Here is a 12,258-nt window from a genome sequence, read left to right as displayed (position 1 = left end):
TGACGAAACGACGCAAAAATTCGTCCATATTGCGGTTGAATAACGCCAAACACTCCTGGGAAATTGTCACACGGTTGCGTTTGTGGTCGATTGTGAGCAAACGCGGCACCCATCTTGCGGAAAGCTTTCTCATACCCAAATAATCATTCAAAATTCAAACTACTGAACCATGTGAGATGCCTATGGCTTCCACACTCTCTCTCACTTTCAATTTCCGATCGGCTAAAACCATATCGTGAATTTTTTCGATTATTTTGGAGACCTCGACTGGGCGTCCAGAACGTTCGGCATCTTCCGTGCTTGTACGGCCACATCGAAATTCAGTAAACCACTTCTTTACCATGGAAATGGATGGTGCAGAGTCCCCATAATATTTATCAAGCTTAGCCTTGGTTTGAGTGATGGTTTTTCCGTAAAAAATAATGCTTAATGAGCACACGAAATTCACTTTTTTCCATTTTCTTCTCAAAACGAGTGGTAATCTTCTATCAACAGCTGTCAAACACAAACTAAATGACGCACCTTGTTCAAATTTTGACAGGCTGACAATTGACAGTTCTCTGTTGACAGAAGCAGAGTTGCCATTTCCATTAAAGGGCGGGAAATTCAAAAAGTCACGGACTTATTGACCCGCCCTCGTAATAACTGATCCTTTAAAATAGTCCATACCGTCATATGATTGACATATAGCTGCAGACCAATTTTTCTAGTACTGGTGTCAGGTTATTCATCAATTAAATTAAACACTGTTTCTTCCAATTCCGGTGTTTTAATATAGCGTTGGCGACCACAATCATGCTTTCTTGGTTGAAAAATTCTAGTTTCTCGTAGTCTTTGATAGAAGCGTGCAAATAATGTATGATGAGATGCAATTCGTTGAGGGTACATTTCCGCATACATTCTAGATGGTTGCAATGAATTTTGCGTTAACAAGACCATAAACAAAATGCCTATCGATCATTTCTGCATTTGAATAATTTGCCATTTTGATGAAATGGATCAAAATTGCATAAAAAAGTTTCTACTTTAAAGGAGGTAAGAACTTACAATCAACCAACAATCATCAGCAGACATTTAACAGGTTAATACAGATTAATAGGCTATTACATTATTTAAAAGGTTAAGTAAAAAACAAAAAAGGTTAAAGGTTAAGGTTTAACAGTGGTGTACCATATTTTTCATCAAAAACATTTACTTTAAACGTTGCACGAACGTCACTGATACAAATAAAAAAATTAGTGAGCCGCAGAAAATGCCTTATGATGCATAGAAAATGCATAATAAATATTACTAAAATATCTACAGGGATTTCAAAGGTATTGTAAAAAAACATATATTTTTCTTAAATCTTTACCACCCGGTATCTCAAAAGTTAGCGCTTTTAGGACATACGTTCATAGAAAGTTTTTTTCTTAAAATTTACCCAAGAATCAGCCCCTGAATTTTTCGCATCTATTTACTTACAGTATATGGGGTCTTTAGAAAAATGAACATTTCTACGTGGTCAGTTTCCGTTCAGAATGGTAGATAGGTAATAGGCCGCGCCCAAATTTTTACGAAGTTAAATAAAAAAGAAGAGACTTATACAAAACACTTACGATTAAAAGCTAAGTCCCATAAATTATAATAAAATCCAGCACTAAAGCCCAAAACTATACAAAAAATTATAAAAATAACAATTCCACAAAACATGTCTAAAATAACACTTAAACTCTTTGATGTAAATAGCATTTAATTTAATTAAGGAATAGAGGCTTGTTGCGAGCAAAGATTTACTTATCGTATATCCTCCTCTGGCACACCTATAACCTGGTAAATCGATATACTCTTTTGTTTTAACCGAAAAATTAAGTTTTTCTAATTTTACTTTTAAAAAAATTAATTGGCTGTGAGGTGACGCGGTCGATTTACACCAAACATCCTGTCCGATGTGATTCTGAGGTATTTTCAAACAATGATGTTGGGTTTCTAAGAAAATTGTTTTGATATAGAGTAAACAGTTAATAGGAAAATCGTGTATATCGAGGAGGTTGTAACATGAATATAAAAAGCAGTATGTTTAGTAGAAAGTACTCTCACGGACTGTGTTAGGAACAAGTGAGAACTTTGATTTTCAAGGCGAGTAAACACTTCAAACATCACAATCTCAAAATCTATTAAGGATATTTGAATAAAATAAAAACTGTTATGTACAAAAATTATTGTATAAAAATTTTATTAAACACACTTAAATGATCCAAAACTCTCATCCATTATTCTCTACACACTTCACAGTACATAAATAAACCAAATGAAATGGTTTATTTATGTACTGTAAAGTGTGTGGATGGCTTCTAAAGGCCTGATGATGCTCTAACTAGAGCGAAACACGTTTAATTACATGTTGTGAGACCGTGACTCTCAGTTTTTCTTTGTTTTTCGTCAACACTCAAATGAATTTAAGTAATAGATTTCTAAATATTTAGCCTTTTGTGGAAGAGAGTCCAAGTAAGAAGTTTGATCTTTAAGGTAAGAAACATCCAAATTTTATATTAAGGATAATTTCTACAGTGCGGCTCTTAATTTTCCCCCACCTCTTATCTTTTGAATGCGTCTATTTAAAAATTTAAAATTTGGCACATATCATTAGCAACCTAAATACTACTTTTTAATCCCTAGCTCGTTTTGCAAAAGTTCAAAATGGCGTCCCGCCGCCAAGTTCCACAAGCTCCCACTAAATGCTTTATGGTCCTACAATATGAAGTCATTTCTTCTACCCCTAGCAAAATGGCCAGCCTTTCAAAATATTATTTTTCGCAATTTTATTTCTATTTAAAATAATTAAACTTTAGGTAAAGAAGGTAAAATGTAAATATTTTCAGAAATGTAACTATTTCACGGCAAAATATGTATGCCCAAAATCTATTGGGGAACAAGCCTCAAAATTTGTTTGGAAAACAATAACCCGAGCGCCTTTTTAAGGGATCTTAAAGCCCACAGTTTTAAATGGGGAACTTTTCTTTATCACAATCGCCACAAATTTGACTCATCTGGCTACGCTCGCAATTGCTCGTGCGCTGCCACCGTGGTTCTGCCTTGCTTTCCTACTCGTCGCTGGACATATCTTTCATTTTGCAGGCAATTAATGACTTCAAACGGGCCCTGATATTTTGGTTTTAATTTACCACCATATGCCAACTGACTGTTTTCTATGGCAACTTTATCTCCGCGAGAGTATAACACTGCTTTAACACGCTTTTTATTAAAACTTTCTGCTGACTTCTCAGTAATTTTCTTCAATCGATCGTTTACATTGCTGTTAATGATTTTAATATCGAGAGCTTTTTGCTGTGAGGATGACATATCAGCTAAAAGTTGGTTTGTGGCATTAAGACGCCGATTTTCACCAAACATTAGCACCCATGGTGCATAACCTATAGATTTGTTTATTGTTACATTAAAATCATTCTCAATGTCAGGCAAAATTTTAGTCCATTGCTTCTCGACTTTTTCATTTAAAATAGCACGCATAGCGTTAAAAAGAGTCCGCATTACGCGCTCCACTTGTCCATTTCCACGTGGAACTCCTGTTGCAATTAAATGGAACTCCACTGACCATTCTTCTAAAAAGTCTCTGAATTTGCCAGACAGAAAAGCAGTACATCGATCTGCTATTATACGTTTTGGTGCTCCTAACTCATTAAACACTTGACTTAGGGCTTTGATGCTACATTCTGTTGTTTTCTGTTTTATCGGACAAAAACGGACAAATTTAGTGAACGCATCTATTATCACTAATATCTGGGTGCACTTATTTGATTTTACCAATGGCCCAGCATGATCGATATGCCATGTATCCATTTTTGTCACCGGTGATGACACACATGATCTACAGTTTGCCACATATTTTCGAACTGTTTTGCCCATGCGCGGCCATGTCAAATCTTCTCGTAACTTTAACAGCATTTTATCAGCACCTATATGAGATGATTCGTCATGGTACAACCGCATTATATCGAGTCGCGCCGAGATCGGAACAAAACCCCGACTAATTCCATCACTCGGGCTGCATAAGAATACCAAATTGTCCTTCACTGAATAACCCGGATAGCTCTGCGTTTTGTCCACTATAGCCTGACAAAATGCATCTTCTTTTTGATAGTTCCCGATAGTTTTATTTGGCTTGTTTGCAACAGCACTGCGCAGTAACTAAAACTCTTTTTATCGGAACCGCATTACGGCTAAGATAATCTACATGAGCCATTCTACAGGCTTGCCGATATTCCATTTCAAAATTAGTCTTGTAACATGCGTAACCACCTTGCGACACGCGGGTGTATTTCTTTTTTTAAAGCCGTGGCGCGCACAGGCTTACAATCAGTATAAATCGTAAACTTTATACCGTACAAATACGCACGAAAATACTGGGTAGCTTCTACTATAGCCAGAGTCTCTAGGTCATAGGAATGGTAACGCGATTCGCAATCAGTAGTGCGTCTACTGTAATACGCTACTGGGTGCTAAATATTATCCAAATCTTTTTGCATTAATACAGCACCTAAACCTATGGAACTCGCGTCCGTATTTAATTCCGTATAGAAGTCCGGATTAAAAATATTTAAAATTGGATATTCTATTAGTGGTTTTATTAAGTCTAAACGAATATTTTTGGCACACACTCGTCCACTTTCTTTACGCAACAGTGCGTAAATTGGTGCAGTTAAACTGGCAAATCCTTTTACAAATCGTCTGAAATATCCAGCCAACCCTAAGAACTGCTCAACACCCTTTACATCAGCAGGAGCAACAGTCTGCGCAAGCGCATCAACTTTTCGGGTGCTTCGCTTTACAGTACTACCTTCAATGACAACGCCTAAATATTCGACAGACGTTTTTTCAAAAAAATGCATTTTTCCAAGTTCAGCACAAATCCCGATTTTGATAAGGTATCAACAACCAGTCGTAAGTTATTAAAACCTTCCTCAATAGTGCGTGATGGGCATAAAATATCGTCAATATAAACAAATGCGATATCGTCTTTTAATGGTCCTAGAAATGTCACAAAAGTTGTAATATGTTTACTGCTTACTTTTACTGTTTATACAGTGCTTTAATTTCAAAACGATCCACCCTTAATAACTTTCTTAAAAAAAAACACGTCAAATTAGAAATACAGGGGGACGTTTAATTATGCATTTACTGAAGTTCTGTCAATCACCTCCTCACCTCCAGCTAACCTCACTTTAATATGTCAAATGGGAACCCCCATCGTGTGATACATCATAGTAAGGAGCGTAAAATTCTCTATTCAACGGTACCAAAAAAAAATGAAATCGGTAAATGTGTAAGCAAATAGTTAGCGAAAATGTCTAGAAATAATGAATATGTGACCTGAAAACCACCTTATCTCATCGTTCCTTATACAGTGCTTACTGCATAAGAAACGATGAGATAAGGTGGTTTTGAATAACATAAGCTAACATACATGTAAGCGGAAATGCCTGTGTATAAGTCTGATGATGAGATCATCAACTTGATTTTGGTTCTTTGCAAGCTCAGCTTTGCTGAACTCAGCAATCTGCAAGCTCAGCAAAGCTGAGCTTGATGCGAGGGGAACACGGGAATGGGTCGCGCGTTCTGGCACCGTTGCATCAGTCTTCGCGGGCACCGTATAACTAACTGTAGCGTCAAGTTATTTTGTATAAGTTTAATAATAAATTATTGTCCTTTGTTTTGAAGATTTATTGTTTTATTTAGGGTTAAAGTAACCCTAGTGTTTACATCAGAAGTGGGATACACTACGTGCGGTGTAATTTTGTATCAAGATAAACTTCTTTTGTGTTTTTTTTTCCTTTATACCAAGAACAATGGCTGAAGAAAACAGTTCGCGTCGCGGAAGTATCGAGTCCGTTAACAGTGTAGTGGGTGAAGTGGATGGGGATGGTGAACTTCCACCTCAAAAACGTCAAAAAGTAGATTGGCAAGAAACTTTGGTGAATTTAGTGGCTGCTCAGCAAAAGCAGTTGGCTGAATTATCTCGACAATCAAAGATGCCTACACAAATGCTGACGTGTTCAACGCCAACGCCCAGGACCTCGGGCGTGGATTTTTCTCATGCGCCTGTGCAGAAAATTATGAACGCAGGGTCTGTGACCTCATTTAAGCTCACCAGTTATGATCCGGATAAAACTGCTTACTCTATCGAAGAATGGTTGGATGACGCAAGCAAACTAAAAGAAGAACTCAATATAAGTGATTACCTCATGATTTCTAAGGCGAGTGAAGCTTTGAAAAATCGTGCCTACCGCTATTGTTGTGATTGACGGCCACTTTCTCGCAGCTGGGCAACCTTTTGTGTAGATTTGACAATTGCGTTTCCAGATCGAGAAACTCCAGGTGCACGTGCATTTAAAGCCGCGATGCTTCACAGCCGAGAGTGTGATTCACTTAGCGAGTATGGCATTCAAAAATTGCGCCATGTCAGCCGTTTTCATGAAAATCTTCCATGGTTCAAAATTCTTAGTATGGTGGAATTTGGGATGGATCATGGAGAGGCACGTTCTGCATTGCACATCCAAAATCCACAAAATGAGCGGGAATTGCAAAAATTATTTAGCGAGTTTGATGCACGACGACCTGGCTCATCAAAAATTCCCAGAAATTTCGATTCTGTTGATGTCAGCAGAAAGCCAGATCGACGGTTTGAAACAACAAATAAACAATTCAGGGGAAGTTGTTTCAAGTGCGGCCGTCGAGGACATCAACAAGATGCATGCCAAGTTAAAGAACAATTAGAGCCTAAAAATGACAGTGAAGTACCAATCTGCAAGTTTTGCAAAAAAATTGGCCACAGTGAGGCTAATTGTTGGTCGAAAAATGGTAAACCGAAGAAGGCATTTTTTCTTAAAAAATGACGCCAGATGCGGAGAACCCCTATTGCCACTGTTTTATGTTCCAACCAGGCCCCAGTGGTAAAATATCTCATTGACACCGGTTCCGATATTTCAATAATAAACGAATCTGTTGTGAAAGCAATTAATGGGATTATTAAGCCCGAGAACAGCATGCGTGTTTTTTTGGGATTCGGTTCTCAAGTGGCTTATGCCGTTGGCGTTAGTGACCTAATAATTGTTTTGTCTACGTTGACTTTGGAAATTTGTTTTATGGTAGTTTACGATAATGTTATTCCTGGCGATGTTGATGTTATTATAGGATGGGATGTCATCAGTCGACCTTCCATACTTCGAAAAAGTCGTTCTGAATATGCTAGTCCTATAGTACTTGTTCAGAAGAAAAACAATGAAACTCAAATGTGTGTTGATCTTCGCGATGTGAATAAAAAGGTGTATAAGGAAATTTATCGCTTGCCCATCATTGATGATCAAATAAACGCTCTATGTCATGCCAAATATTTTACAACGTTGGGCATGAAATCTGGATCCTATCAAATGGAAATTGATGAAGATTCTAAACACATTACCGCCTTTATTGCTCCAGATGGACTGTATGAGTTTAATCGGATGCCTTTTGGTTACATCAATGCTCCAGCAATTTACCAAAGAGCTATTGATGAAGCATTAAGTGAGTTAAAAGGTAGTAAAGCCTACATTTATTTGGATGATGTTCTCGTGCCTTCAAAAACAATCGAAGGAATGAAGAATCTCGAAGAGGTGATTATTGCTTTGTTCGTTTTTTAAGTTGGAGACAGACTATCTTGGTTTTTTGCTAAGTAAGAAAACAATTCGTCCTAGTCTGCGAAAACTGAATGCGTTACTTCAATCGCCTACTCCTAAAGATGTAAAAGGTGTTAGACAGTTAATAGGACTTGCTGGATATTTTCGCAAGTTTATTAAAGGTTTTTCTATGTTGGCTGCTCCGATTACAGCATTGTTAAGAAAAAATAGTGTTTTTGAATAGACTACAGAATGTGAGAGTGTTAAACAATTAATTTTAAAGAAACTTACTGAAACGCCAGTTTTGCGTATGTTTAATCCGGCATTAGAATGTGAACTTCACACTGATGCAAGCTCAATAGGATTAGGAGCTGCTCTTTTTCAAAAAGAGGATGGGATTTCTCGACCTGTTGCTTATTACAGTCGTCGCACTACAGACTATGAGTCGAGATATCACTCATATGACCTCGAGACACTTGCTTTGGTAGAAGCAGTAGAACACTTTCGTGTCTATTTGTATGGTGTCCATTTTGTAGTGTATACTGATTGTGCGCGGAACAGCTATGAAAAAAGATTTATACCCGCGAGTAGCGCGTTGGTGGGTTAAACTACAGGATTATGATTTCTCTATTGAGTATAGACCTGGATATAAAATGGCACATGTGGACTATTTAAGTCGAAATCCTCCGGATGATGAGTGAATTTTAAAAGTGTGTGCGTTAAAGACTTTAAAGCCCCAGAAAATATCAGAGATAAAGACTCTGCGAGATCTTCAAATGAATGATAACTTTTGCCGTGATATCTTGAATAATCCAGACAGTGGTCCAGACTTTATAGTCAAAAATAATATAGTGGTTACTAAATTAAAACCTCATAAGTGTTTTGTACCTTGTGCTGCGCGACTCTTAACAATGAGATTGTATCATGATGAGTCATCACATATCGGTTGGAATGCGAGAAGACTTATTTTGGACAAAAATGCAGGTCCATTGGTGAAATCAAATGGCTGCACCTATATTCTAGTGATTGTTGAAGCTTTTTCTAAATTTTGCAAGTTACAACCAATTCCCGAAAAACGACAGAACACTCAATTTGTGCGTTATATAAAGTTTTTGAAGAGCTCGGTGCTCCAAAACGAATAATTGCTGACAGAGCCGCTGCATTTACTTCTATGACTTTTCAAAACTTTTTAAGTGAACATAAAGTACAATGTCATCACATTGCAACTGGTATGCCTCGTGGAAACGGACAGGTTGAGCGTATCATGCGTACACTTTTTAATCTGTTTCGGTCTACACTGACAGACAAAAATGAAAAACAATAGACCTCAATATTACCTGAAATAGAGAAAAATTTAAATTTTACGATTCACGCAACAACTGGGTACGCCCCTTCAGTGCTTCATCTCGGAATAAATCCAGATTAAGTGCCACTCAACAATTTTTGGGTACCTCGCCAGCTAATGACAATTTTATTGACCCTGACAAGGCCGTCGCAGCAGCCCGAGTTAAAATAACAAATCGAGCAAAACAGCAAGCTCAACAGTTTGATATAAAACGGTATTGTACCAAATTGTTTAATGTTGGCAATCAGGTGGCTATTGAAGACTCTCAGTTGGCTGGTGGAGGAAAATTAAAACAGAAATATAAAGGGCCGTATGTTGTACGGAATATTCTGCCTAATGAGAGATATGTTTTGTCTAAACAAGAGTGTAGGACAACAGTAGCTGCTCATGACGAGCTTAGGCGGTGGCCTTCTTTGGCAGAATAAATAAAATGTTAGTAGTAATTATTTGTTTACTATTTTACAGTGCATTGATAATTTGTTTTGCTGAAACAAGTTTTGAATTTGATTGTTTGGTAAATACGATATGATTATTATATTTTAAAATGTTGTCTAGAACAATATCATAAAATAGGTATTTTATGATGAGAGGATAGTGGCGATCCCACTATGCCTATGTGAAGATGGCAATCCCATCTTGGTTAAAAAAAAAAAAAAAAAAAAAAAAGAGAGACGGGTAGTGGCAATCCCACTATGCCTAGTGTTAAGATGGCGATCCCATCTTGGTTAGATAAAGAGTAGTAGACACGTTCTCACTACACCTGGTTGCAAGATGGCAGTACCAACTTGGGTTTAAATGAATCAAAAGTTAGAGGATAGTAGAGACGATCTCACTATACCTGAGCAATGTGGCAGAACCTTATTGGGTTTAAAAGTGGATAGTAGCAATCCTACTATGTCCAGTATAAGATGTTGCTGAGTAAGAATAGTGGAATTTTCACTATGCCTACTATTGTGTGTTACCCTCCCTTGATTTATAAAACAAAGATGATAATAAAATAATTGTTGTGCTTTAGTCTTGACAGTTAATCTGTTGCTGAATTTTTACGATTTCAGATGTTGATTGATGCAAACTTATTGCTTGAGCGAGGACGCTCTAAGAACAGGATGGCCGTGTAAGCGGAAATGCCTGTGTATAAGCCTGATGATGAGATCATCGACTTGATTTTGGTTCTTTACAAGCTCAGCAAAGCTGGCGAGGGGAACACGGGAATGGGTCGCGCGTTCTGGCACCGTTGCATCAGTCTTCGCGGGCACCGTATAACTGTAGCGTCAAGTTATTTTGAGATTTATTGTTTTATTTAGGGTTAAAGTAACCCTAGTGTTTACATACATCAATGTAAGGACTGCAATATTTCAGCATTAGTGGTGATACTTCATCTACTCCAGTAGCATTACTCTTTATATTGTTTAATATTCTATAAACTGTCGATGCGTCTGATATTTTAAAATTAAATTTTAACTTCTTGTCGTAAAAATTATTTGAATAGAAGTTAATTTTATTTATGCAGTTCGTTTGATTTTGCAAGTATGTGGCAAAATAGTTATTGATATCATTGGGATTTGCCAAATTTTGTAGTATTTCAAAATTTTTGTTTGTGCAAACATTTAAGTTTTTTAAGGCTGCCCAAGTTTTCTTTGAATTGCCACTCATCGAGCCCAAGTACTTCTTTTTTCCATTTCTTATTGCAGCTAGAGTAACATTTCTTAACTTTCTGTATGTAACCGATTCCTAATGGAGATTTGATCTTTTATATTTTTGTAACACCTTATCCCTTTATCTCATAAAATTTTTAAATTTTCATTTATCCATGGAGTCTTAGGCTTGGTTATAATAGACTCTTTAACAGGCGCATGATGATCAAATAAGGTTAAAATTAAATTATTTAGAATAAGTAATTTCTGGTCAATATTAGTTGCATATAAATAAATAAATATGCCTTTTATTTTTAAAATTACATAAACATAACTGAGAAAAAAAAAACATTATTAAAAAGCTGAAAAAAAAAACATTATTAAAAAAAAAGTAGCATAAACCACTGGCGCAGTCTAGCTTTAAAGAGCTACTCTACTGAACCAGAAGCTATACTTTACCATCAGTAAATAAATTAGGTAGTTAAAAAAAATATCTTAGGCAAATTAATTAGTAAATTGCAATAAATTATTAATTAAATATTACAATTAGAAGAAACTAGAAGAAACTTGCATAACAAACATTAAATTTGCCAGAAAAATTGCACAAATAACAAAAGCCACTAAAAAAAATCTCCATTGGTTTGCAAATTAAATAGATGTTCCTTGAATTTTATTTTAAAAGATTGAATTGATAAATTAATTAGGTTTGTTGGTACTTTATTAAAAATATTTGCTGCATTATAAGAATATGACCTCTGAAACATGGCACTATGATGAAGTGGAACCGTAATTCTTTTAGAAAACCTTATATTTAAACCATGAACAGTGTCCCGAAAAATTAGTCTTTCTTTAAGGGAGACAGGGGAAGATGTGTCATTAATTATTTTCAATAAAAACACTGCAAAATGTAATATCCTGCGCATATCCATTTTAAGCCATCTAATATTTCTATATAAATAAGATACATGGTCAAATTTTCGGAGACCATAAACAAATCGAACGCAAGCATTTTGGACCCTTTGAATTCTTACCCGACTTTCCAAATCTAGACAAAACCCATAAACTACGTCAGCATAATTAAAATGAGACAGTACAAGGGATTCACATAATTGTTTTCTTAACTTTACATTTAACATATGGCGGTTATTATACAATGTTTTCAGGGACATAAAAGTTCTTTGAAAATTTTTTTTAAGGTGTTCCTTAAATCTTAATTGTTCATCCAAAATAACCCCCAAGTTTTTACCGTTGTTTACAAATTCCAATCTTGTATTATCGAATTTAATATTTATATTAGATTTTAAAAACTCTCTTTGATTTTTGTTACCAAATATCATAAGCTGGGATTTATTAGGATTTAATTTTATATAATATAATATGTCATCCCACGGTAAATCACTCATATCAATCAAAAAATTGTTTAAATTAAAATTTTTAAAAGATCGATGTTTTATAACTTTAGGTTTACCAATGGGTTTTGCAGATTAAGTAAATTTATATTAAAATCTCCCAAACAAAATAAAACCATTGACTTTGACTTTAAACACCAGAAACTAAAAGATGGAAAATTATATTTTCCAACACAAAGATGCGTGTCAAGCGAACGTGTTTTCCAGGTTTATCCAGA

General features: G+C 35.9%; 1 protein-coding gene across 1 annotated transcript in view; it reads right to left on the bottom strand.

The window, feature by feature from the left end:
- LOC126750502 (neo-calmodulin-like) overlaps positions 1-12,258 on the bottom strand; it is an 80,247-nt gene that overhangs the window by 35,492 nt on the left and 32,497 nt on the right. The window lies entirely within an intron of this gene.

This window comes from Anthonomus grandis, chromosome 1 (genome assembly GCF_022605725.1).
Source record: "Anthonomus grandis grandis chromosome 1, icAntGran1.3, whole genome shotgun sequence".
Classification (NCBI taxonomy): domain Eukaryota; kingdom Metazoa; phylum Arthropoda; class Insecta; order Coleoptera; family Curculionidae; genus Anthonomus; species Anthonomus grandis.
This window is presented reverse-complemented; position numbering and strand designations above follow the sequence as displayed.